Source organism: Palaemon carinicauda, chromosome 3 (genome assembly GCF_036898095.1).
Source record: "Palaemon carinicauda isolate YSFRI2023 chromosome 3, ASM3689809v2, whole genome shotgun sequence".
Taxonomy (NCBI): domain Eukaryota; kingdom Metazoa; phylum Arthropoda; class Malacostraca; order Decapoda; family Palaemonidae; genus Palaemon; species Palaemon carinicauda.
In genome coordinates this window covers 23,392,857-23,416,599 of record NC_090727.1, presented here as the reverse complement: position 1 = coordinate 23,416,599, position 23,743 = coordinate 23,392,857, and the positions used below count along the sequence as shown (strand labels likewise).

Below are 23,743 nucleotides of genomic sequence, written 5' to 3'. Positions count from 1 at the left end.
AAAATTGAGATATTTTAAGCCCCTAAAAGTTAGATATTTTAATCCTCCAAAAGTAAGATATTGTAAGCCCCAAAACTAGGATACTTAATCCCACAAAAGAAAGATTTTAGCCCCCAAAATAAGATATTTCAAGTCCCCCAAAAGTAGGATATTTTAAGCCCACAAAAGTAAGAATTTAGTCCTCAAATAAGATATTTTAAGCCCCCAAAAGTAGGAAGGATATTTCAAGTCCACTAAAGTAAGATATTCTAGGCTCCAAAACGATTAAGATAATTTAAGCCACCAAATTTATGATATTCTAAAGACCAACAAATTATTTTGGCAAAGAAATTAAAATATCTCAGGACAAAACATTAAGAACTAATAAAAAAAAAGATGTGCTAGAGTTCCTATATCGCGTTTTCAACATTGAATTCACTCAAATACAAGTAGAAAGACCTTTGTTAAAGCAAAATTAAACTAGGATGAATTAACACCTACATTACACCACACATGGCGAACTGACATCACTACCCTTTTACGATAACAATATAACTTCTTAAATGATTTACAGTTTCACACACTCACATGAAAATATTAGCAAAATTATGTTGATTTAAGTTTTGTCATATAAAAGGTTTAGAAGTGGGTAATTAATTTCACACCTAAACAGAGGTATAGAATTAAACTCTAAACTTACTTGAGTTTAAAACAAATTTTTAAAGAAAAAATAAAAAGGTATTTAATCTGAGTTTTTCAACTTACAAGATTAATTAAAAAGAAAAATCATTCAGCAGAAAATATGTATGAATTAATTTGATAAAAGCTTGCTAACCTACAGGAAATAGTTGAGAAAAAAAAGGATAGTTTGATCAAACAAATCAGGTGTATCCTATGAGGTCTATCACTTCAGTTTCAAATTAAGAAAAAAATAAATCTCACTGAAATAAAAACCAATTTCTAGAAATAAAAAGATCTCAAATATCTGCTATTTTACTCAGCGTAACCTAATATTGTTCTGTACGTGATTGAGGAACTTCATGCCATTACTAATTGCACAGAACCTTAAAACGAATATTTCACTATTCAAGCGAAGTTTACACCATCAGTTCACCCTTGATGGTGTCATACTTAACTTGGCAAATACAGAAGACAAAAGGATTCAAGCTCTTCTTGTAATTTCTCAACTTAAGGACAGCTTTTGTGTCCTTTTTCAGTCCTCATTTCCATTTGAATACCAAGTCAACTGGAGAGCAGTTCTGGAAAGAAATGGAAAGGACATTTTTACAAAATTTTCACTTTTGCCTACTTCTGTACTTAAACTAAATTTTCCCTTATTACTAGTTGACTATCTTATGTCAAAAGCTGAGTTTACTGCCAGGCATTAAAAAACTATTTACTTACAAGATATTCATGATAGCTCGAATGAATTATTATTATTATTATCATTATTATTATTATTATTATTATTATTATTATTATTAGCTAAGCTACAACCCTAATTGGAAAAGCAAGATAATATAAGCCCAAATCCAACAAGGAAAAATAGCCTTGAGAGGAAAGGAAATATGGAAATGAATAAATGATATAATATGTAATGAACAATTTAGATGAAATATTTCGGAAACATCAACATTAAAACAGATATATCACATATAAACTATTAAAAGACGTATGTTTATTTGTTAAACAAATCAAAATTCATTGGTTGAATAGTCAAATTGTCAAAAAACACCACACCTCAATAAACTAGTGGCCACAAATGAGGGGTAACTAGTGCGCTGAGGAACATATCTACTGAAGAGTTTTTACCTTACTTTACTAGTTAAAATTTCTGTAAAATTTCACACATTACAAAAAAAATTGTACTGTAGTTTCATAGTAATGTTGAATGTTACCATGGATGTGGTTAACCTCTTAACAGGATTTCATTACTTTTCAAATCATTGCAAACTAAAACTGATAAGAATTTCCAGAAGAAATGTATCTTTTGATTTTTATAGATATCATGGTTACAGTTTGTGCCTTTGTTTTATTTGACTTCCATTTTCAGTTTTATCCTAAACTTTTCTAATTTCTTTACAAGCTGAGCAAGACGCGGAAGTCTGCATGATTTGAAATTAGGGAGAGTCAAGATTTTTTTTTGCAAACTGCTACATTGGCAATAGATTTTTGGATATTGAAGAGCCTGCACGTACTAATGTTTTTAGAAGACTTCATTTGTTTTTGCAGGGAAAGCTACATTGAAAATAAAACATTATTATCATTATTACTAGCTAAGCTACAACCCTAGTTGGAAAAGCAGGATGCTATAAGCTCAAGGGTTTAAATAGGGAAAAAATAGCACAGTGAGGAAAGGAAATGAAGTAAATAAAGTATTTAAGAAATAATGAGCAATTGAAATAAAATATCTAAGAGCAGTAACAACATTAAAGCAGATATTTCATATATGAACTACAAAAAAAAAGACATCAGCCACATAACATTTGTTGCAAGTTTGAACTTTTGATGTTCTACCGATTCAACTACCCGATTAGGAAGATCATTCCACAACTTAAGTCAAATATTCTGTATATATAAAACTAACGTAGACAAATAAACTAAAATTATATTCTGTATACTGAAATATGGGTAGGTATCAGGGAATGAAATAATTAAGGTTATTGTTCGCTCAAGTCTGGTAGGAGTTTTAAGCGAGACATTAATAAGTTTTTCTTCACTATATAGAGGGTCCCATTTTCAGTTTGACAAATTATAGTGAAAATTCTACAGTAATTTTGATACACGATCTACAGTATGTCAGTTTCAAGAATGAAGACGTAAGATTGGAAAGACTTGTCCCCCTAACATCTGACTTCACTTAGATTAACTACTTTTTTTCGCCCTAACTGTTGGCAGTGTTTAGAAAATGACTTGGGTTTCGACTCACCTTCAACTTTATAAGTTTCAAAATCCATTCTTAGCTCTGCTTCTGCCTCAAGTTCAACTTTAGTCAATCCTCCACTTGTTCTATTTCCTCCAGTTGAGAAGTAACGCTTTTTAAATGTCTTTTTCGCCATAGTAGTTTACATGGAAACAGCTATACACACCTGGAAGAGAATATAGCACTATTTAAAATATGAAATTACACTTATTTTAAAATCTGAAAAATGGAAAAACTAAAATGTATATCTCACTAAAGAAAGCATTAATGTTATGATAGTTTATCTTTACACAACACGACTTCTCATAATTTTCAAGGTATTAACGAACTGCCTAACTATAATCTAATTGACCAAGTATATTATTATTATTATTATTAATATTATTATTATTATTATTATTATTATTATTATTATTATTATTATTATTATTATTATTATTATTATTATTATTAAGATACAATCCTAGTTGGAAAAGCAGGATGCTATAAGCCCAGGGTTCCCAACAGGAAAAATAACCCAGTGAGGAAAGGAAACAGAGAAAAATAAAATATCTTAAGAAGAGTAACATTAAAATAAATATTTCCTATATAAACTATAAAAACTTAAACAAAACAAGAGGAAGAGAAATTAGATAGAATATTGTGCCCGAGTGTACCCTCAAGCAAGAGAACTCTACGACAAGACAGTGAAAGACCATGGTACAGAGGCTATGGCACTACCCGAGACTAGAGAACAATGACTTAATTTTGGAGCGTCCTTCTCCTAGAAGAGCTGCTTACCGTAGCTATCTCTCCAAAGCAAGCATTAATGTTATGATAGTTTTATATCTACACTACAACACATATCAATCTTTCCCAGTCATTTGCGAATTGCCTAACTATAATCTAATTGATCAAGTATATTACAGAAACTATGAACTCCGTAAGCTCTCCTTCATAATAAAAACTTTCAATTGTCATTTCTTTGCTTTGGAAAAGGGAAAACTCATTTTTTAGACATTTTGGTTTACTTTGGAAACCTTCATTTCAGTTGTAGTATTTTTTACTTAGCTTATAAAGTTGTTGAGTAACCTAGTAAACTATTACAGCTTTTGAAGCTTTAATACCAAACATTGATTACGAATTAAATTACTTTAGTCAACATTTATTGGTTAACTTGATAAAGAAAAATATCACAGTTCACAATTCAGAAAAAAAGGCAACAGCAAGAAAGTATAACCAAAAGAAAATGCACAAAAATGGTTTTAAACAAACTTCACTTCAACCGTTGAGTAAATTCTGATAGGCAAAAAGTTAAGAGAGAATTTAAGGAAAGTCTCTCTCTCTCTCTCTCTCTCTCTCTCTCTCTCTCTCTCTCTCTCTCTCTCTCTCTCTCTCAATTAGCATTGACTGGTAACATACACTCAAATATGAACCAAATTTCTAGTCTCTGTGAGAACGATGTCCAAACTTATGGCTGATTTACGTGAATTGGACATTTCGTTTGACCGTGACCTTGACCTTCAGCATGGATCTTCCAAAATTTTATAATTTCTAGCTTTTTAATTAATAGTTAATCCCTACAAGTTTCATTACTATCAAAATTGTGTCCAGGAAGCTGTTCACAAACACAAACACACACAAACGGGCAAAAATATAACCACCTTCCAACTTCGCTGGCGGAGGTAAAATTCTTCCAAATAAAATTTAGGACAAAGACTAACATTAATTCAACCAGAGTCCGGAATAAAAACTAAAATGTATTCAAATACAAAACCAGAGAATCAGTAATCGAGTTACTATAGAATACTTAATACACACACGTATATATATATATATATATATATATATATATATATATATATATATATATATATATATATATATATATATATATATATATATATATATATATATATATATATATATATATATATATATATATATATATATATATATATATATATATATATATATATATATATATATATATATATATATATATATATATATATATATATATATATATATATATATATATATATATATATATATATATATATATATATATATATATATACATATATATATATATATATACATATATATATAAATATATATATACACATATATATACATATATATATACACGCACATATATATATATATATATATATATATATATATATATATATATATATATATATATATATATATACATATATATATATATATATATATATATATACATATATATATACATACATATATATATATACATATATATATACATATATATATACATATATATATGTATATATATATATATATATATATATATATATATATATATATATATATATATATATATATATATATATATATATACATATATATACATATATATATACATATATATTCATACATATATATATACATATATATACATACATATATATATACATATATATATATATATATATATATATATATATATATATATATATATATATATATATATATATATATATATATATATACATATATATATATATATATATATATATATATATATATATATATATATATATATATATATATATATATATGTATATATATACATATATATATATATACATATATATATACATATATATATATATATATATATATATATATATGTATATATACATATATATATAAACATATATATATACATATATATATATATATATATATATATATATATATATATATATATATATATATATATATATATATATATATATATATGTATATATACATATATATATATAAACATATATATATATATATATATATATATATATATATATATATATATATATAGCAGCATTAAGATATCTATCATTACACTGGAAACTAATTTGTGACACAGCTGGTTCAGAAGGGAATTTATACCAAAAGCAATAACAAGAACTGCTTAATGTCATAGCAGTGTTTGAGGCAATAGGAGTTAATCAATAAGTTATTTCGGGTCGAGGTTTCAGATACAGTACCGGGGTCGTTTAAGACTTGATTATGGAACTTTACTAAATTACAAATATGCCTGGGACTATAGAATTACCTTCGCGTTAAAGGTTTTATTAGTTACGGAAATGAACTTTGAAAAAGAAAATAGGATACTTTACAGAATATAGTTATGTAGCAAAGGGATACTTAAAACATCGGTGAAAAGGATTGCAAGTTAAAGACTGATGATAAATAGTACGGGGAAATGTTCAGGAAATCCCACCACTAAGGAATGTAATTCACAATAGATAAAATGTATAAACTGCACAAAGCTGAACAAAACGGATAATCATTTGGGGAATTCAAGATAATGTGGATTTGGGAAACACATTAATGCAGTGTGATATACGAAACACCTAAGAATGTAAACGATAAACTGATTTTGTAGGTCCCATAGCGAGTAGGATTCCCCCACGCAATAGGACCAGGAAAGCAGTCTTTAGAGGAAAGTAAAATACTGCATTCTTCTAGGGTTACTGGAAACATTTTTAAAGGCTTTTTATTAGTAGCGAAAATAGGCAAGTGTTATTACCTCCACCAACGAAGTTAGAACGAGGTTATATTTTACTCTCTGGCCACAACTTTAATCGTAGAATAATGAAACTTACAGGGATTAAGTAGCTAGAAATGATTAAATTTTGAAAGGTCAAGGTCAAAGGTCAAGATCACGGTCCAGCAAAATGTCCAATTCACGCAAATCAGCGATAAGTTTGGACATCGTTGTCGCAGAGACTTCAAATTTGGTTCATATTTGAGTGTATGAAAATCCACGCCAATTAACACATGTGAAGGTCAAAGTTCAAGCAAAAGGTCGAGAAATATGCTGCTGCGTTTGAGATCTGCGCTCTACTGAGTGCCCTTCTTGTTGTTTTTATATTAGTTTTTTCCATATTGCTCGTCACTGTTGGGAACATATTTTATAAATGTGGCTCATATGGCCAGCAACAGGGCACCAGGTAGACACATTAATTGGCCCACTTGGCCCAACAATGATTAGGAATAGTAACTTGTTTCTGAAAAACCAAAAAATTATGACAATTTGGAGAAGAAATTAGAATATTACAAAACATTTAGGATACCTTAAAAACTAATAAAAAGATGTGCTACAGTTCCTATATCAAGTTTTCAACAGTGAATTCACATAAATACAAGTAGAAAGACCTTTGCTAAATCAAAATGAAACTAGGTTGAATTAACACCTACAGTACACCACACATGGCACACTGACATCACTAACCACCTACTATAATAGTTTAACTTTTTTAAATGATTTACAGTTTCACACACTGACATGGAAACTTTTGTCAAAAACAGGTTGATTTAAGTTTTGTCATATTAAAGTTTATGAGTGGGTAACTTATTTCACACCTAAACGGAGGTATAGAACTAAACTCTAAACTTAAAACAAATTTCTTAACAAAAATCATGAATTAAATCTGAGCTTTCCAACTAACGGAATTTACTAAAAAGAAAAATAATTCAGCAAAAAGTATGTATTCATTAATTTGATAAAAGCTTGCCTACCTACAGGAAGAAGTAAAAAAAAAAAAAAAAAAAAAAAAAAAAAAAAAAAAAAAAAAAAAAAAATTATGATAGTTTGATCAAACAACTCAAGTGAATCCTATGAGGTCTATCACTTCAATTTCAAACTAAGGACAAAAATCTCACTGAAATAAAAACCAATTTCTAGAAATAAAAAGATCTAAAATATCTGCTATTTACACAGCATAATCTATTGTTCTGTGCGTGATAGAAGAACTTCATACCAGCATTGAATGCCAGAAATCTAAGCTGTTTTCTAAAAAGCACGGAACCTTAAAACGAATATTTCACCATTCATGCACAGATTACAGCACCAGTTCACCCTTGATGGTGTCATACTTAAGTTGGCTCCTACGCGAGACAGAAGGATTCAAGCTCTTCTTACAATATCTCAACTAATTGCATGTCAGCCTTTATGTTCTCTTCCAGTCTTCAGTGTCATGACTACCATACTAAGAAAACCGGAGCTTAAATCTGGAAAGATTTGAAAAGGACATTTTAGCAATATTTTCACTTTTGCCTATATTTTCCCCCAAAATAGTTTAAGGTTCCTTCCAAGCTTTAGACACTTATTACGAGTTGACTATATAATGTCAAAAACCGAGTTTACTGCCAGGCATAAAAATCTATTTAGTTACAAGATATCTATGATAGCCCGAACAAAATACAAGAGGTTTATTTGTTGAACAAGTCAAATTTCATTGTTTGCATACTTAATTTGTCAAAACAAACACACCTAAAACTATTGGCCACAAATGAGGTGTAACTAGTACGCTGAGGAACATACTTCCTGAAGCGTTTTTAACCTTAAAATTTCTATAAAATTTCACAAATTAAAAAAAAATTGTACTGCAGTTTCATAGTAATGTTGAATGTGACCATGTGGATGTGGTGAATCTCTTTACAGACTGCCATTAGTTCTCAAATCATTGCAAACTACAACTATCAAGTTATTCTAGAAGAAATAAACTCTGAGTTTTATAAATATTATGGTAACAGTTTATGTCATTTTATTAATTGACTTCGTTTTTAAGTTTTATCCTAAACTTTTCTAATTTCTTTGCAAGCTGAGTAAGACGTGGAAGACTGCACCATTTGAAACTAGGGAGATGCAAGAGTTTTTTGCAAACTGCTACATTGGCAATAGATTTTTGGATATTGAAGAGTCTGCACGCACTAATGTTTTTAGGAGACTTCATTTGTTTTTGCAGGGAAAGCTACATTGGAGATGAAACATGATTATTATCATTATTACTAGCTAAGCTACAACCCTAGTTGGAAAAGCAAGATGCTATAAGCGCAAGGGTTTCAATAGGGAAAAATAGTCTAGTGAGGAAAGGAAATGAAGTAAAACTATTTTAGAAATAATAGCAATTAAAATAAAATATCTAAGAACAGTTACAACATTAAAACAGATCTTTCATATATAAACTATAAAAACTTATGTCAAACTGTTCAACATAATTTGTTGCAAGTTTGAATTTTGATGTTCTACCGATTCAACTACCCTAAGTTTAGGAAGATCGTTCCACAACTTCGTCAAATATTCTGTAAATATAAAACCAACGTAGACAAATGAACTGAAAGTATGTTTTATATACTGAAATATGGGTAGGTATCAGGGAATGAAATGGTTAAGGTTATTGTTCGCAAATGTCTGGTAGGAGTTTTAAGCGAGACATTAATAAGTTTTTCTTCGCTATATAGAGTTCCATTTTCAGTTTAACACTTGAATTATAGTGAAATTCTACAGTAATGTTATGATACACGATCTTTGTTTTTGCGTTAAGTGCTTAATATTCTTTCAACTAGGCTCCACGAGGCAATAGAAGAGTTGGAAGACCCAGGCCTACATGGTTAAGGACTAAGAAGCGTGAAGTAGATGATAATGAATATATAAATATAGATTTAAAAGCTCAAGATAGAGACGACTGGCGAAATCTAACCGAGGCCATTTGCGTCAATGGGCGTAGGAGGAGATGATGATGATGATGATGTCAGTATTCTTAATTATAGAATTTAGTTCTCATTTATAAAACTATATTTGATAAATGCTTTATAAACAAATTATCTTGATTTCATCTCTTAAATCTAATACTGAAAAGTTTGTGTAGTACCTGATGCATAAAATCACCTTTTAAGGTCAAGTTTCAAGATTATTGAAAACCGGACGTCCAAAATATCTTGGAATTGTTACATATTGTGCAGCCAACAACAAATCGTGTTGACACACGAATAGTTACAGATAGTTTTAAATGATTGGAACCTAGATATATATATATATATATATATATATATATATATATATATATATATATATATATATATATATATATATATATATATATATATATATATATTAGGCTCTAGAGCCTTTAAATATGCGGCCCCTAGACTATACAATAAGCTCCTACTAGATATTCGGAAAGACTTAAGATATTATTAAGGCTTTCAAGAGGAAACTGAAAACTTTCTTGTTCTCAAAGTGCTTCGATGGTATAGATTTGGCAATAAACGAGTAATATGTGGTGTGAAATATTAAATGCTTTTGAACGAACATGCTAAAATGAAAGTGGAGGCCCTGTAGAGAGTAGGGTTCCCCTGATGGATAGGATCAGAAAAGCAGCTCTTAAAGAAAAGTAAAGTAAAGTATTTCAAATTCGTTGAATAATAGATGCAAAATTACACTAGTCTACGCTCTAAATAAATACCGTTTTCTATTATATCTCACCAAAGAAAACTACAAAATTTCAGTAAGATATTCCTAGATATTGAGAGAGAGAGAGAGAGAGAGAGAGAGAGAGAGAGAGACTTCGTATGTAAATATGTAAACATACCAAGTACTTATTCTAGCCCCTAAAGCCTTACCTCCTCTAACTTCTGTCTTCACTAAGAATAACTGCTAACCACAAGAATTACCTCCGCCGACGAACTTTAGAGGAGGTTATGTTTTCACCTTTGTTGCTTTGTTTTTTTTTTCTTTTTTTCTTTTTTATTTGTTCGTGAATGAAGAACTTCCTGGTCACAATTTTACTCATAGAGGAGTGAAACTTTCAGGAATTAATTGTTATGTTGAGACGTGGAAGTGATTCAATTTTGAAAGTCCTAGATCAAAGGTCAAGGTCAAAAGTCAAAGGTCAATCTTAAGGAAAAGTTCGAGAAATAACCTGATGGGCCGAGGTCTGTGTTCTACGGAGTGCCCCTCTATTGTGATATTGTTTAGAAATTTATTTGGGTTTAAACTCACCTTCAACTCAAAGTTTCCAAAATCCATTCCTGTTTCAAGTCCTGCTCTCGCCTCAAGTTCAACCTTAGTCATTCTTCCACTTTTTCTGTTTCCTCCAGTTGAAAGTAACGAAATTGAAATGTCTTTATCGTCATGCAAACCGCTATCCACACCTGGAAGAGATTATAGCAATATTTAAATTCTGAAATTTTGTATTGAATGTAAGCCACCATCGACATATGAAAATATCAAATCATACTTTTTAGAATCTGAAAAGATTGAAAAACTAAATGTATATCTCACAAAAGAAAGCATTAACGTTATAATAGTTTATCTCTACACTACACGACTTCCCCAGTCATTTACGAAATCAACAAAGAACAAGCTAATTGCCCAAGTATATATTAAATAAATTCAGAACGTCGCTGGCTCTCCTTCATAAAGGAAAAAAAGTCACACTAAATTGACATATCTTTGTTAGAAAAAAAAGAGGAAACACCTTATTAAACATTTAAGTTCATTCTGAAAACCTGTAAATCAGTTTTCCAATGTTCTATAGAATACAAAAATACTTTGTTATTCAAACACTTCTATACAAAATCAGGATAATTTGGGATGGTGGATCTTCAGGTGATTCCAAAATCAAAAAAACTTGACCTTTAGTTATAAGTTGGGATAATGAGAATAACACCGATCGAATCTCTCACTTCCCAACACCAAACAGAAATACCTTTGGACAACCGAGAACCGATTGTCCGGCTTCCCTAGTATGGAACTACTGTACACTGGACAAGTCCACTCGTCATTTTCTGTGAAGTGTTACGTCATAATGACGCCATAATTATGTCATTAAAGAATAAGCTAATTTTTCCAAGTATATAACATACATTATGAATGTCGTAGGTTATACTTCATAAAAAAAAAAAAAAAAAAATACTAGTTCGGCATTTATTTGTTGGGGGGAAAAGGGGAAAACTCTTTATTAAACATTTTAGTTTACTTTGAAAACCTTTATATGAGTTTTACCATTTTCTACTTTAGCCTTTTCATACTTGATAAAACTGTTTAGTAGCCTAATAAACTATGCATGCAACAGTAAGAAAGTATAACCCAAGAAAATGCACAAGTACAGTTTTAAACAAACTTCACTTCAACCGTTGCGTAAATTTTGGATTAGCAAAAGGGCATCGAGAGAATTTCTGGAAGCTCTCTCTCTCTCTCTCTCTCTCTCTCTCTCTCTCTCTCTCTCTCTCTCTCTCTCTCTCTCTCTCTCTCTCAATAAGCACTTGGAATATTGAAGGTGGCTCAAATGTGGTATTCTAAGTATAAAAAAAATTCAATGACTTGAAAGTATCAAAACACACATACCAAATTCTACTAAGGAAAACTATGGCTACTTTCCTCTTAAGGGTAAAGACAGAAGACACACTAGCTATGGTAAGCAGCTCTTCTAGGAGAATAAGGACACTCCAAAATCAAACCATTGTTCTCTAGTCTTAGGTAGTGCCATAGCCTTTGTACCATGGCCTTCCACTGTCTTGGATTAGAGTTTTCTTGCTCGAGGGTACACTCGGTCACACTATTCTATCTTATTTATCTTCCTTATGTTTTTTTGTTTTTTCAGTTTTTACAGTTTATATACCATCACCATATCCTCCTGCGCCCATTGACGCAAAGGGCCTCGGTTAGATTTCGCCAGTCATCTCTATCTTTAGCTTTTAAATCAATACTTTTCCATTCATCATTTATATATGAAAGATTGAATAGTGTTGTTACTGTTCTTGAAAGATTTCATTTTGATTGTTTATTACTTTGCTTATATTGTTTCCTCACTGGGCTACTTTCCCTGTTGGAGCCCTTGGGCATATAACATCTTGCTTCTTTTTTGAATTAGGGTTATAGCTTAGCTTGTAATAATAATAATAATAATAATAATAATAATAATAATAATAATAATAATAATAATAATAATGTCCAGTAACGTTGATTTGACTTTATATTATTAACATTACAGTTCAACGACAAATCATAGAATTAAAAAAAATACCTTTAGGACAGGAAGATTAACTTTAATTCAACCAGAGTCCTGAATGAAATTAGAATTTAATCAAATACACAGCCGTAAACACATGCCAGAGAAGCAGTAATTTAGTTAATATAGAATACTATATATATATATATATATATATATATATATATATATATATATATATATATATATATATATATATGTATGTATATATAATTGCTAAAGAAGCAACTGTATGCATTTTGTTTCTTAAGAGTTTTGTGCTAGCACGGACTCTTGCCTCTAAAGCAGTTTGCAAATAACTGGCCCCCAAGCCATTACAGTTACTTCATGTACATTAGAATGAACAAAGTAATTGGGTAAAATTAAGAGTATTCTGCATTTTCAAATGCCTTGTGGATCAATAATAGACGGAAGTTGTCATATTAAAATAAATCCTTTGATAGCTGTCTTGCGTCATTGCCTGATTCAATCTATCTCTTCCATTGTGAAGAATATTTAAGCAAAATGGGTAGACAAAATGTTCAGCACATGGAATTTATTTCAATAAGAACTTTTTGATATGCGAAAGGGTCACTCAGTACTAAAATGTTTTAGTAGTATTGTGGTAATGTTAATTCATCAAATTGGTCGAGTTATTATTATTATCAATTGTTAAGCTACAACCCTAATTGGAAAAGAAGGATGCTATAAGCCCAGGGGCTCCAACAGGGAAAATAGTCCAGTGGGGAAAGGAAACAAGGAAAAATAAAAAGAGTTACAGCATTAGGATAAATAGTTCCTAAATAAACTAGAAAAAAACTTCAACGAAACAAGAGGAAGAGAAATAAGCTAGAATAGTGTGCCCGAATGTTCCTGGAATCAAGGCATTGTTTGTGCTTAATGTTTCACTAAATAGGACAATCTATGGCATCGTAATGCTTAAAACTGAATATACATTGGCCTTAAATTTCTTAATAGTTTATATACCTTTAAAGCACTTATTTAACATATTAAGAATATCAAAAACCAAACAGTACGAGTTAAATCAAAATGATTGAACTTTACACAACCAGCAGACACCAGATATTTTTAGAGGATGTCTTAATAAATATGAAAATACTTGGCAACTTTTAGCATAAAACCTCTTGCTTAAAGTCCCCATTACCAACTCAAATGGTAATAAACAGCTTGGAATACTCCAGTGAGTTCTTATATTTTAGCTGATTTTTACGTATCTAATTCAATTCCATTCCAAACTCAATGCAATGTTTTGTGACCCTCAAAAACCAAAATGAGAACGAATTTGAAAAACATGACACAGATTACTGCCACTTGGGAATAAACTTAAGCCTACGAGAAAGGCTGACCGGCCCCACAGTGATAGAGTTTAATACCTTACCAATCTATCACTGAAATGCTTAATTACCCTGAAATAACCCAATTTCCATCAATATCCTTTTAGCAGCATCAAAATATCTATCATTACACTGGAAACTTATTTGTGACACAGCTAGTTCAGAGGGAAATTTATACCAAAAGCAACAACAAGAACTTCTAAATCCAATAGCAGTGTTTGAGGCAATAGGAGTTAAAAAGTTAATTTGGGAAGATGTGTAAGTAGTGGGATCGTTTAAGACTAGACTATGGAAATTTACTAATTTACAAATATTACCTTCACGTTATAGGTTTTACTAGTTACGAAAATGAACTTTGAAAAAAAAAAAATTGAGATACTTTATGGGATATGGTTATGTTGCAATAGGGTACTTGTAACATCCGGGATAAGTCGCATGTGATCTTCTAGAGCTGTCAAAGGTATGGACACCTTGAAAAAGATTGCAAGTTCAAGGCTGGTGATAAAAAGTACGGGAAACGTTCAGGAAATCCCACCATTAAGGAATGGATTTCACAATAAACTGCACTTAGTGGAACAAAGTGGATAATTACTTGTTTTACTTGTTTTGGGTTTAAATCCAACCCTCCACTGAACTTATACAATTCTTTGATTGTAGCATCTTCCAAATCATATGATCTTGTGAAAAGTAATGTCTTTAGTTTGTTCTTAAATTCAATTGCTCCCTTTAGGTCCTTCATTTCAGTTGGCAGTTTATTGTAATGTCTAGGCGCACAGTAGCTAAAAGCCCTTTCACCAAATTTACTATTTGTTCTTGGTTCAGATAGTCTATAGTTTGTCACTCATGTGTCTTATGTTAACATAGTGAATTCAAGAAATTGCAAAGGTCACGGACCATGTATACTAAGGATGTCTTAGATGGTGCCTATATGAATATTCAATGTTATTAACAGGACCAGGAAAGCAGGACTTAAAAGTAAAATACTGTATTCTACTAGGGTCACTGGAAACTTTTTAAAAGCTTTTATTAGTAGCGGAAATAGGCAGGAAGGAGGTTACGCTTTTCTCTCTGGCCACAACTTTAATCGTAGAGTAATGAAGCTTACAGGGATTTACTGTTATGTAAAAAGCTGGAAATGACTAAATTTTGTTCATGCTAAGGTCAAAGTTCAAGGTCAAGATTTGAGCGAAAGGTCGTGAAATAAGCTGCGGCGTTGGAGGTCTGCGCTTTATCGAGTGCCCTGCTAGTTGTTTTTATATTAGTTTTGCCCATCATGCTTGCCACTGGGGCCAGGGTGGGAACATATTTTATAAATGTGGCTCATATGGCCAGCAACAGGGCACCAGGTAGACACATTAATTGGCCCATTTGGCCCAACAATGAGTGGGAATAGTAACTTGTTTCTGATTTACCAAAGGAAACATATTGTACACTTAATTACCTTTTAAACATATCTACCTTGAATTATATATATGAATAATTGCATAAAATAAAATATTAAGAATAGTTGAGTTACACAAAACAACACTGTGATACAAGGAAGGTTCTTGTAACTATTTAAATACTTTAAATGTCCCTTTTGCAATATTTTGATTAACATGAAAAGTACCCCACAATCTTGTTGAGTTATACACTTACATGGCACATTCATTCACCATCTACTCTATTTCTCTGTTGCTTTCCCTGAACCTACCATACTGTAGTCTTAAACTCTGTCGAAAACTATATTTGACAAGCCATACAACTCTTCAATACATTTGGTTTCTACTAATGTTTGAATACTGAAGTTAACTCTACAAGTAATGTATAGATGTTAAGACGTTTTCACTAACAAATCTATCTCTAACGACCATTGCAGTAAGCAGCCACACCTACACCGAGAAGTCAGAGGTCAGAGGTCTTAAAACCAAGCCCTTCCCCTTATACATAGTACACTTGCTACACCATCTGTGCTAAGGTCAGAAACCAATCAGATGTCAAGTCCTAAGGAAATTCACTGCAAAATAGAGGGGTACTCAGTAGAGCGCAGACCTCCGCCATGACAGCTTATTTCTCGATCTTTTGCTCAACCTTGACCTTGACTTTTGACTTTAACGTGTAATATTTGGCGTGGATTTTCATAAACTCAAATATGAACCAAGTTTGAAATCCCTGTGACAACAATGTCTCCAAACTTATGGCTGATTACGTGAATTGGACATTTTGCTTTACTTTGACCTTGACCTTTGACATTGACCTTCCAAAATTTAATAATTTCCAGCTATTCCCAAAACAGATAATCCCTGCAAGTTTCTTTACGATTGAAATTGTGGCCAGGAAGCTGTTCACATACAAACACAAAAACAGGGGGTAAAACGTAACCTCTTTCCAACTTAGTTGGCGGAGGTAATTACTAAAAATCCCCAGCTAGTATATAGATAATAATGCTATTTAATATAAATGAAACAAAGCATAAATGATAACAGTTTTAAATCTATCTATTTGAAAGTTATTCTCCGGCAGTTAAATTATTGCAGTCAGTTAAGTGGAGTCTTGCCGGATTGTACGTTATGATCGTTATGAAAAAAATATCTTGCTGGTAATTCATTTACTGTTGCTGCTCTGTATTTAAAACATCACTTGATTTAACCAAATTACATTAAACATAGTTTTTGGAATTCCAAAAATTTGGAATTTACCACAATTTGTGCCCACTGACAGATTTATATTGTATTGTTACAAGTTCTCCACTGAGACATTAACTTATTAAGTCTTCCTGACTTTGGAGATCGTAATATGTGTAATATATTAGCTTCTAAGAGGGGCCCTTTGCAATAGCCAATACCAATTCCATAATGCCCCACTGGCCAGATATCGTCCACGATTAAAATACTTAAAATACACACATAGCGGCTTAATTAAAAAAATTATAAATACATCTTTAAGACTGCCGTTTTTCAGTACCACCAGATGACCAAACCAATTCCAGGGACATCTGAAGTCGAAATATTAACTTATAATAAAATTCGACACTGGGTTGATTATCAAATCACAGTGAATCAAATTTCAAGGGGACTATAACACCGGTTCTCAGTTTAGCTCCTTTGAATAAGACAAAAGGCGAATCCTGAATTATGAAGAATAATTCATTATTCAAAACCAAATCAACTTTACCTTTGTATTAAGTTTGGCTAATGAGAAATACCAAGGGGTCGTCGCTTCTGTCTCCTTCCAAAACTAAACAGAAATAACTTTGGACAACCGCTAACCGATTGTCCGTCTTGTATTGACCTATACTGGACAGGTCCACTCGTTATTTTCAGCGAAGTAGTGTTATAATGACGTCAACTTAAAGCATTACAAAATAGAATAAACAGAGCAGCAAGATTATTATTATTATTATTATTATTATTATTATTATTATTATTATTATTATTATTATTATTATTATTATCAAAGCTACCACCCTAGTTGGAAAAGCAATATGCTATAAGCCCAAGGGCTCCAACAGGGAAAAATAGACTAGCGAGGAAAGAAAATAAGGAAAGAATTGATAAAAAGGTGTCCCACCCAGAGAAAGGATCACTCCTATATTAATTGATTTAAACTGGCTGTCTATTTGAGCTAAAATAGTCTTTGCATAATGATTCATCAAGTTATCAGAACCGAACGTACAAAATATCCAAGAGAATTGATACATATCGTACAGCCAACAAATCGTCTTGACACGAGAATAGTTACAGATGATTTCAAGTTAATGGAACCAAGATGCATGTCTATTTCCTTTGATTGCTGCAACCTCACCGTCTTTGTGCGCCAAGGATGGGGGTGGGATGGGGTTCCTATAGTTCTATCCGAGTCATCAGCAGCCATTGCCTGGCCCTCTTTGGTCCTAGCTTGGGTGGAGACGGGGCTTGGGAACGGATATGTAAATGGGCACTAATCATCGGTACATATGGTCAGTCTCTAGGGCATTGTCCCTTGCTTCTGCCATTCATGAGTGGCCTTTAAACCTTTACTGTAGGTTCTATAGCTTTCAAATATGTGGCCCCAAGACTATACAATAAGCTCCCACAATTATTATTATTATTATTATTATTATTATTATTATTATTATTATTATTACTTGCTAAGCTACAACCCTTATTGGAAAAACAGTATGCTATAAGCCCAGGGGCTCCAACAGGGAAAAGAGCTCAGTGAGGAAAGGAAACAAAGAAAAATAAAATATTTTAAGAAGAGCAATGAGATTAAAATAAATATCTCCTACATAAACTATAAAAACTTTAACAAAATAAGAGGAAGAGAAATAAGATAGAATAGTTTGCCCGAGTGTGCCCTCAAGCAAGATAACTCGAACCTAAGACAGTGGGAGACCATGGTACAGGGGCTATGGCACTATCCAAGATAAGAGAACAATGGTTTGATTTTGGAGTGTCCTTCTCCCAGAAGAGCTGCTTACCGTAGCCAAATGAGTCTCTCCTACCCTTACAAAGAGAAAAACGGCCACTGAACAATTACAGTGCAGAGAGAAGAATTGTTTGGTAATCTGCGTTGTCAAGTGTATGAGGAGAGAAGAGGATGTGTAAGGAATAGGCCAGACTATTCGGTGTATGTGGTAGGCAAAGAGAAAATGAAACGTAACCAGGGAAAAGGATCCAATGTACTACTGTCTGGCCAGTCAAAAGACCCCATAACTCTCTAGCTTACTAGACATTCGAAAGACTGACGATAGCCTGGTAACAAGGCTTTCTAGAAGATATTGAAGACTTTAATGTTTTCTAAGTGTTTCGATATGTGGATTTGACAATAAACGCGGAATACGATGTATGATACAATAAATACCTAATAATGTTTAATGACAAACAAATATTGTAGGTCCTGTAAGATACAGTTCCCCAATGCAATTGAACCAGGAAAACAGTCAAAGTAAAATATCCTAATATATAAAAAGAATGATAAATACGTTTAATGTAAATCACATAAGGTTTAAAACTTCTATTGAAAAAGTATTCAAGATTAAATATATTTTTTATTTAAAAACATTTAGATAAATAGTAAAAAAAATTCAAAAAAAATTCAGTCATAAATACACTTTATGTAAAACAAAAAATATGTAAATATACTATGATGTATATATGTTATAAACTGTAAGATTGTATATATATATATATATATATATATATATATATATATATATATATATATATATATATATATATATATATATATATATATATATATATATATATATATATATATATATATATATATATATATATATATATATATATATATATATATATATATATATATATATATATATATATATATATATATATATATATATATATATATATATATATACAAATACATAGTATATTCTCTTCGAGTTATTACGTTCAGTACTTAAATAAATACAAAGGTTTTAGCACAATTCAATAAACGTGGGGCTCATTAAGAACACAGAAGCTAAATTTGGGGTTACCAATATAAATTTTTTCACGACGGACAATTTGTAAGCTGTATATAAATTTGATTCCTAAGTTATATCTGCTTAAAACATCTCCCTCCCCACAAGGAACTACACACAGCATCCCTCCCACCTACGACCTAACAGTCGTTTATACCTGGTTGGAAATGTGTTGCAACTTATCACGATAATTAACAAATAATTACGCACAGAATATGCAATCAAACTTGATAGGAGTTGGTACTACATACATACATACATACATGCATACAGACATACATACATATATATCCCTAAGACTTGGTCCAACTCTCTTCCCAGCCAGAAGCTATTATCATAAATAAGTTCATGCTTGAGGGTCCACTCGAGCATACTATTCTATCAAATTTCTCTTCCTATTTTGTTAAATCTTTATAGTATATTTATTTATTTCAATATTGTTACTGTATTTTTAGATATTTTAGTTTTCTTTGTTTCCTTTCCTCGCTGAGCTACTTTCCCTGTTAGAGCCCCTGGGCTTATAGCATCCTGCTTTTCCAGCTAGTGTTGTAGTTTAGCAAGTAATAATGATAATAATAATAATAATAATAATAATAATAATAATAATAATAATAATAATAATAATAATAATAATAATAATAATAATAATATATTCCTTAGGTTGAATTCGGTATTAAATGCCATTGTAGTTGAAATTTACATACATATACAGTATACATATTCAGCTTTTTTCTCAATAAGTTAAAAAAAATCGAAAAAATTTCACTCCCAATTCCCTGTACGGGATGGTACACATTTTAACTATTACGAGACGGAAAAAATAAGTCTCCACTGAACATGAAAATGAACATACGTGCCAAAACCGAAGCACCAATAGTAAGTGAGTCTTGGTCTAAAAAATGGACACAAATTTCATAGTTCACAGTTCATCAACCAAGATTTTGTGTACTGAAGAAACTCATGTATTACTTATAACCAGTTTTGCTTCACAAATCAATGCTGGAGGTAATTTGCACATGAAAGTATTCATCGTTATTTTGAACATTAAAAATACAACTCATAAATGTAATTTAACGATGTGGTAACGTCCGTGACTGAAGAACGCCTGACTAGGGTTCGAGTCCAGCTCAAACTCGTTAGATTCTTTGATTGCTGTAACCTCACCATCCTTGTGAGCTAAGGATGGTGGGTTTAGGGGAGCCTATAGGTCTACCTGCTGAGTTATCCTTTGTCCTAGCTTGGATGAAGAGGGGATTGGGGCCTGATCATATGTATATACTGTATGGTCAGTCTCTAGGGCATTGTCTCCTCGATAGGGCAATGTGACTGTCCCTTGCCTCTGCCATTCATGAGCGGACTTTAAACCTTGAAACATCGAAGACATGTTTCTCCGTCTTCCTACCTTGAGCTAAACTGTGGGTAACAACCTTTGCTTGATAAAGCAAAAACACAGATGAGGAACCAATTGTACTTACAATAAGAGTTATGCCATACCTAATGAGGTGATTACAGTTGTCTGTCGACTGGATTACGAAAAAATTAACTAATATAATTATTTCATTCAAAAGAATTTGATCAGCGATGGTATTTTAGGAATAAAATCGTGTTTTCAAATAGGTTTTGAGACTGAATAAGCTTTCAGTGTTTTAGCAATATTTTAATCAGAGAGAGAGAGAGAGAGAGAGAGAGAGAGAGAGAGAGAGAGAGAGAGAGAGAGAGAGAGAGAGGAGGGGGTGTCCTGTAGTGAGTAAGGTTCCCCTGGGTGATAGGCCCACGAAACCAGCCATTAAAGTGAAATATTAAAATTAAACAATGGAGTGCTAATTATTGTTTTTTTTTTGTTTTTTCATCTTGCAGGACCCCGCTATTATCATCAATATATAATTGTAGAAGACGTTCACTAATTTACAAAACGTAATTAATTTGATATGTCAAAACCAATTAAATGATAAAAACTAAATGAAAGTTTTTCATCTAATGACACTCTATTCAAAGTTATCCAAACCACGAATAAGAAGAATATTTATAATAATACAATTCCCATTCAAAAACTAACTCAAAGCTTATATTTCCTATTGAATTTAAAACTTAACATTTATCACAACATTTCGAATTCGCCAATGTTCAATAAGTTTTGATCTTCTAACGCAATTATGGTAATTTAGCAATAAACATCTATTAGGCTGTGGGATACACAAAATACCAGGGCCAGGAAAATAGCACTAAGTAAGTAAGTAAGCAAGCAAGCAAGCAATCCCGCAAGCAAGCAAGTAAGCAAGCAATCACGCAAGCAACCAAGTAAGTAAGCAAATAAGCAAGTAAGCAAGCAAGCAAGTAAACAAGCAATCATGCAAGCAATCACGCAAGCTATCACACAAGCAACCAAGTAAGCAAGCAAGTAAGTAAGCAAGGAAGCAATCATGCAAGCAACCAAGTAAGTAAGTAAGCAAGCAAGTAATCAAGCAAGTAAGCAATCAAGTGAACAATCAAGCAAGTAATCACGCAAGCAAGCAAGCAATCACATAAGCAACCAAGCAATCATGCAAGCAACCAAGCAAGCATGTAAGCAAGCAAGCACACATGCAATCACACAAACAATCAAGTATCAACCAAGCAAGCAATCAAGTATCAATCAAGCAAACACACAAGCAATCACGCAAGCAATCATGCAAGTAAGCAAGCAATCAAGTAAGCAAGCAAGCAAGCAATCACGCAAGTAACCAAGCAAGCAATCACGCAAGCAACCAAGCAAGCTAAGTAAGCAAGCAAGCAAGCAAGTAAGTAAGCCAGTTAGTAATTGAGCAAGCAAGTAAGTAGGTAAGTAAGTAAGTAGGTAAGTAGGAAAGTAAGCAAGCAAGCAAGTAGGTAAGTAAGTAGGTAAGTAAATAAGTAGGCAAGCAAGCAAGCAAGCAAGCAAGCTAGCACGTACGCAAGCAAGTAAGTAAACAAGCAAGCAAGTAAAGCAAGTAATACATTTGACGAAATCTGAAGTACATTCTTTCGTTTTATAATCACCAGCATAATGTCCACAGTTTCTGCCATTTGTAATTCATAATATCTGTTCACCTTACATAAAAAGACACAATTTGGTAGTAGAATGACTGATCACAGCAAAAAATAGTTGCTATACGCAAAATGATACAGCCGGAGGTAACACGAATACATTTGCGTATCAGTTTTTGAACATTTAATCTCCCTTTTCCCTTTACGGAAAGAATAGCCTTTTCAACCAAAAGTTTCTTTGTACAGTTCACAGCCAGAAAACTCTAGTCAGTCTTGCCTGTTTCCAGCACAAGTGGACAAAAGTGTTTATCCCTAAAATGGCCTAGTAAAAAACAAACAAGGGTTTCTATACTTTGCTGTTAAACATCTTATGATACGCAACTGTTGATCACAAAAACTAACAAACGAACATACTAAAAGTTGGTAAATATTCCCAGTAAAAAATAATTTCCTATTTTTTTTTCAACATCCTAAATGTTCCGTAAAAGGCTTAGCAAGTTGTTGTTGTTAAACTAAAAATGTCGAGCCAAGCACATGAAGATCAAGGCATATATCCCTAACACTTGGTTCAAGTCTCTGCCCAACCTGAAGCTATTATCATAAATGAATTCTTTCTTGAGGGTCCAATCAGGAACACTATTCTATCAAATTTCTCTTCCTATTGTTTTGTTAAAAGTTTTTATAGTATATGTATTTATTCTAATATTGTTACTGTACTCTAAATATTTTAGATAAGCAGAAAAAAAGATAATTTATTGGATGGTAGAAGGAAGACAGGGTACAGTGAAACTGGGCTTAGATGACATCAAGAAAATTGGATCTTATATCTAGAATAAAATTAACAAATAGAGATAGGGACACTTTAACTATACAAATAGAAGGGGATCAGTGCAAAGGTTAAAGGAAGGCTTAATAGAAGTGACATTAGATCTATAATGGTTTGGGGGGACTGACACACTTAGTGATTTCGAAGGCCCAAGATAGAAAAATGGAAATGGTAGAAATATGAATGTTGAAATGGATGTGCAGAGTAATGAGGAGAGACAGGATCAGACATTTTATTATAGAAACAGTCAAAATTGTATGGTGTTAAAGGCTCAGTTAGAAAGACTAACTGCTTTAGTCAAGTTTTGCAAACAGAAATGATCAAAATCACGGAGACGGAAGAAAGAAAGAAAGATAGAAAGTAGGGAAGGAAGGAAGAAAGAAAGAAAGGAAGAAA

The 23,743-nt window shown here is 31.8% G+C and overlaps 1 long non-coding RNA gene across 1 annotated transcript; it reads right to left on the bottom strand.

Moving 5' to 3' along the window:
- Positions 1-239: 239 nt before the first annotated feature.
- On the bottom strand, positions 240-7,936 carry LOC137636935 (uncharacterized). The gene is made up of 3 exons (XR_011043306.1): positions 7,814-7,936; positions 2,909-3,068; positions 240-1,238 (listed from the first exon to the last, which is right to left on the bottom strand). It is a non-coding gene; the product is annotated as an uncharacterized lncRNA (long non-coding RNA).
- Between the last annotated feature and the right edge of the window lie 15,807 nt (positions 7,937-23,743).